The sequence below is a fragment of the Tachypleus tridentatus genome, chromosome 11, assembly GCF_004210375.1.
Source record: "Tachypleus tridentatus isolate NWPU-2018 chromosome 11, ASM421037v1, whole genome shotgun sequence".
NCBI lineage: Eukaryota > Metazoa > Arthropoda > Merostomata > Xiphosura > Limulidae > Tachypleus > Tachypleus tridentatus.
The window spans coordinates 34,193,259-34,199,346 of NC_134835.1; positions in this window are offsets into that span (position 1 = coordinate 34,193,259).

Here is a 6,088-nt window from a genome sequence, read left to right on the forward strand (position 1 = left end):
AACATAATATAAAAAAAGAATAAACAGATTGTTATGTCGATACATCAATACTTTAAGTCGCAGTTAACTATAAGAAGCTTCCGTGACTCAGCTATTTTTACGATATTAAATATGCATCTTGTAATCCCACATAAATACTCAAATAACCCAGTTACTGTTACATTACTGATCAAAGTTTCATAACGAATTTGAGAGTACCCAACATGCTTAATTTCTGTGTTAACAAGAAATTATGTTTTTCAAAGAAATGTCTTCTAAAAACAGACAATCGTAAAATAAGTTACAATAATAAGGCCTGAAAGAAAATTATTACTATTTACCCCGCCACCGACGGAAATTATGTTTTCACGTGAAACCCTGTACGTGCGTGTTTGTCTGTTTGTTTGTTTTTGAATCTTGCGCAAAACTACACGAGGGCTATCTGCGCTAGCCGTCCCTAATTTAGTAGTGTAAGACTAGAGGGAAGGCAGCTAGTCATCACCACCCACCGCCAACTCTTGGGCTACTCTTTTACCTACAAATAGTGGTACTGACCGTCACATTATAACGCCCCAGAGCTGAAAGGGCGAGCATGTATGATGCGACGGGGATTCGAACCCGAGACTCTCAAATTACGAGTCAAACGCCTTAACTCACATGGCCATGCCGGGCCTAAAGTGGAATTGAGCGTAACTCAATTTATAACGCCCCAACGACTGAAAGGAGGAGCATGTTTGGTGTGCGTGTTTGACAGCAAGACATTTCAAAAATGGATTTAGACAAAAGTTGGTTACTATGACCCAAATTAGAGGTGATTAGTTTTTGAAGTAAAAGAGAATCTAAAGTGTTTGGAGGGTTCTCAAGATTGGATTCACTGAGTTTTTATGAACGTTGGCTTGGATAGAAAGTGTTTAGTTTAAAATAAGCACCTTTAAATTTTCGAAATTTTGATATCAGATCCAAAATCAGAATTGTGAAAATTCTGTCTCAAATTTCATGCAAGTTTACAGGGGCACGTAACTAAGCGACAACCTGTAAAAATAACATTTTTTTTGTTTGTTTTGGAAATTTAAATATTTTGTTTCCACATGGTAGACCAAAGTGAATTAAGGAGACGCTGAAGAGAAGATAAAGTAAGTAGACGCAAGCTAATCTAATTAACCTTACCAACAACGATATAATATTTTCATATTGCTAAAATTAAACACGTTTTTCCAAACTCCGTTTCAACATCGCCACAAGTTGTTTTTTCTCTTTCTTTATTTAGTACAGTGTAAAGATGAATGAAGAATAAATTTTAAAACAATTCGAACATATTTTGTAAGTAAATGCATTCAGTTCTAGAGTTTCACATTGGTTTTAAATTGTGTATTTTTTATATAAATTCAGTAAATATTATCCATATTCCTCCGGCCCGGCATGGCCAGGTGGGTTAAGGAGTTCGACTCGTAATCTGAGAGACTCGGGTTTGAATCCTCCTCACACCAAACATGCTCGCCCTTTCAGCCGTGGGGGCGTTATAATGTTACGGTCAATCCCACTATTCATTGGTAAAAGAGTAGCCCAAGAGTTGGTGGTGGGTGGTGATGATTAGCTGCCTTTCCTCTAGTCTTACACTACAAAATTAGAGAGACGACTAGTGCAGATAGCCCTCATGTAGCTTTGCGCGAAATTCAAAACAAGGAACAAAACCACTAGAATTAGGGTTTCGATACTTGTGGTGAGCAAAGCACAGATAGCTCTTTGTGTACCTTTCTGCTTAATAACGAACAACAACAGCGATATACAAATAGCTCATTCAGTGTGGTACCCTAATTAACAGTCTAAACAGTGATGAGTCTTAGGGTTACTACCGATGAAAACTACGAAACTAAGTATCCACGTTCTCTCGAGACCTCACTTATCGAAGTCGTCCTGAAAACCCTGTATGTTTACATACTGAAGATAACCGTTCGACTTTTGAATATTCTCGAAACAAACTGACTGAACAACAAAACGCCAGAAGCCACACAAGATACATGTTTTACGTGAGAAATTTGTATTTCTTATCAAAAGTTTAATTTCTGTAAAGTACATCTAAGATGATTTGCTCAAACAGACCCAACAAACTGCAAAACATGGTTAAATATAGACTCCATATTAAAATAATATTAAACCTCTAACATGGTTACAAATCACGGTTAAATATAGACTTCATATTAAAATAGTATTCAACGTGTAACATGGTTACAAATTATGGTTAAATATAGACTTCATATTAAAATATTATTAAACCTATAACATGGTTACAAAACATGGTTAAATATAGACTTCATATTAAAATAGTATTCAACGTGTAACATGGTTACAAATTATGGTTAAATATAGACTTCATATTAAAATATTATTAAACCTATAACATGGTTACAAAACATGGTTAAATATAGACTTCATATTAAAATAATATTAAACCTGTAACATGGTTACAAAACATGGTTAAATATAGACTTCATATTAATACAGTATTAAACCTGTAAGAGGCATTTAGTTCTGCTCGGAGTTTAGATACACTGTCCTTTTCTTGCTGCGTTCAAAAAATTAGGTTCTACATTCAGTTATATTTCAGTTGAACTAATTATCATAGGTGGTAATATACCCAGATCCTCACTTAAGAAACAAGCGTCTTGTCAAGAGGTATTAGTGTATTGACGTATTTTATTTACTCTTAATATTTTTATTTATGTAACTCTGATTAAAAGTTTCTCCAGTGAACCTTCGCTTCTTACTGATGCAGTAGAAAGATCACAATATTTCTTTCATCTTTCATCACTAAAGCAAGAATGTTTGATGATAAAGACATCAGCACTGTCATCACTCTTCTGTAGGTCATAAGCTCGGTATAAAAATCCCACTAACTCTTATTCGTGTTTGACAGTGCAACTGACAAGGAGTTGAAACCACGTCTTTTGCCATATCCCCATTAGAGAAACGAAGACTATACTTTTCTCCCATAATCGTGAGTACAGCATTACTTTAAAACTAATATAGAGTTAGACAATATTTAAAACCAGAGATGTCTGTACTGTTTCATGTAATGAGGATACGTTTTGAATACGGACCTATTGTCTAATGTCTCTACAGACCATCCGTATTGGTCTTATTTGTAGTAAGAAATGAATAGAAATAAAATTATAAGGTTTACTGATGTGTTGTAAATGTGTTGTGATATTTCAGAAGGGATAACAACAGTAGAATATAGCAATAATACGTTTTTCACTATAAATGATTTTATAAAACAATAATAATTAATATTAACCCAATTTATTGTCTTTGTCTTGTTTGTTAGAAACGGCAAACCCAATGAAACAAACGTAGCTTAAAGCCAAACCATAAACATGAAAAACTCCATTGACTTTAAGTTTTAATTGAAATGCTTCAGTTTTTCTTACGTGACTATCATGGCTTTGCTTCACAAAATGAAATAATAATAATAATAATAAATCTTGGATAATTCTGGTATTATTAATTACGCCCCCCAGTGGCATGTCTGCAGACTTATAATGTTAGAAATCTGGTTTTGATAAACGTGGTAGGCTGAGCACAGGTAACCTATTCTGTTGCTTTGTGCTTAATTCAAATAAAAATATTATTATTATTCAATTCCCATCGCTGAGATGGCGTGTTTAATATTTTGTAAAACAATAATAACAAGGTAAAAACATATAGTATATATTTTTCTGGCTCATCTGCTGGAAGTTAATTGTGGCTTTAACGTTTTCAAAGTAAAGACATAGATATTACTACATTGGCATGTCGTACTTGTGTTCAATATAGTATATAAGATCTACACAACTATTAGTCAATTTAAAGTAAGTAGCTATAAGTTTAACTAATCCAATTTGAAGCATGAGTTAGGTTTACGTTTCAAACTATGTTTTGGTACAAGGTTTGTTTTTCTTTGTTCTTTCTTGTTTAATGAGTGTGATAGTATTCAAGAATATGGTCTAATTCCAAAGAGTGGTAGTTATTTTGGAAATGATTTAAAGTTTTGTTTCTGGATATGGCCTTTTATATACATATAATGCGTTGTATACCTCCAGTCATATCAACACGAATTGCTAAAACAAAGTGACCTTTGGTTATGAAAGACACTTTCTGGTGTCAATTAAACAATTTTATTTACCTATTTTTAGTTTTTAAAGTGTCGAGACCAGTTGTAAAATAAACTGCTGGGGTGGTACTATGGTAGACCCAGCAGCACTAGAAACCAAGAAACCATCACCACTTTAGGCTACCATCACCCACAGCAGACTGGCTCTATTTCCGTACTTTCCATATCAGAAATGATATGGTAACTGGAAACTGTTTGACTGAATACATTATTTATTTTAGGAGTTTTGTCTCCAAACATTAATGGAAATAAAGGTACAAGTATTTAATCATTTTTATGAGTCAGTTCTTACATTACATAAAGCAGAGTATGGAATTACTATTTAATTAGGTCATGAAGTACTTAGTAACTAAATAATGAAGAAAGGAGAACATTATCTAACATTGCCTTTCATACAATTTTTGCTTTCATCTACCGATAATAAAAATGAACTGGTTGCAACTAACATATTTTGTACAAACAACTCACCACAATTTGAGGAAGAAAATATTGATTGTTCTAAATTAAATTTCTTCAAATTACACCCACAGTTTCTTTACGTTATTACTCCGTGTTTTTTGTGTGTGTTTGTTTTTCCTTTTAGCGAAGCCACATCGGGCTATCTGCTCAGCCCACCGAGGGGAATCAAACCCCTGATTTTAGCGTTGTAAATCCGGAGACATACCGCAGCGTTATTACTCCAATAATGTTCTTCTAAACTATCTTTGCATATCAAAATACAGGAAGGCTTGTAGAAACAGTGCTCTTAGGAATGTTGATTCCTCCTTACTTTTATTGTTTAATTTCACAGCTTCATAACCGTATTCTTAGTTCATCCTTATTTGCATTACTTAATTTCATAGCTTTACAATAACATTGTTAATTCATATTTACTTGCATTGTTGAATTTCACAATTTCATAATAACATTTCTAATTTCTCCTTACTTGTATTGTTGAATTTCACAACTTCATAATAACATTCCTAATTCCTCCTTATTTACATTGTTGAATTTCACAACTTCATAATAACATTCCTAATTCCTCCTTATTTGCATTGTTGAATTTCACAACTTCATAATAGCATTCCTAATTCCTCCTTATTTGCATTGTTGAATTTCACAACTTTATGATAACATTCCTAATTCCTCCTTATTTACATTGTTGAATTTCACAACTTTATGATAACATTCCTAATTCCTCCTTATTTGCATTGTTGAATTTCACAACTTTATGATAACATTCCTAATTTCTCCTTATTTACATTGTTGAATTTCACAACTTCATAATAACGTTCCTAATTCCTCCTTATTTGCATTGTTGAATTTCACAACTTTATGATAACATTCCTAACTCCTCCTTATTTACATTGTTGAATTTCACAGTTTCATAATAACATTCCTAATTCCTCCTTATTTACATTGTTGAATTTCACAGTTTCATAATAACATTCCTAATTCCTCCTTATTTGCATTGTTTAATTTCACAACTTCATAATAACGTTCCTAATTCCTCCTTATTTGCATTGTTAAATTTCACAACTTTATGATAACATTCCCAATTCCTCCTTATTTCCATTGGTTAATAATTTCGCAATTTCATTATTTGGAAAAGATATAATATCGAAATCTTACACCCAACTCGTTACTATTCTATGTCCTCGTGCTACCATAAGAGAAAAAATTACATAATTGCTTCACATATAGTTTTCATAACTCTTCTCACACAAGGGGAAAGGTTGCACTCAGAGTCAACTCAAATAGCATTTAAGAAATTGCAATATCCCTGCTATAGCTACTCGAGGGAGATCTAAGCTTACTATTCATTATTTCAAAGTGATGAACTAAGGGGAAGACAACTAATCAACACCATCCGCCATCGACGCGTAAGCTGATTTTTATCTCTAAATTGAATGATTGCCACAGATGGAATGGGAAAAAAATGTTAAGAGATGGGAGTCGAACCCGAAACCTATAAGTTAT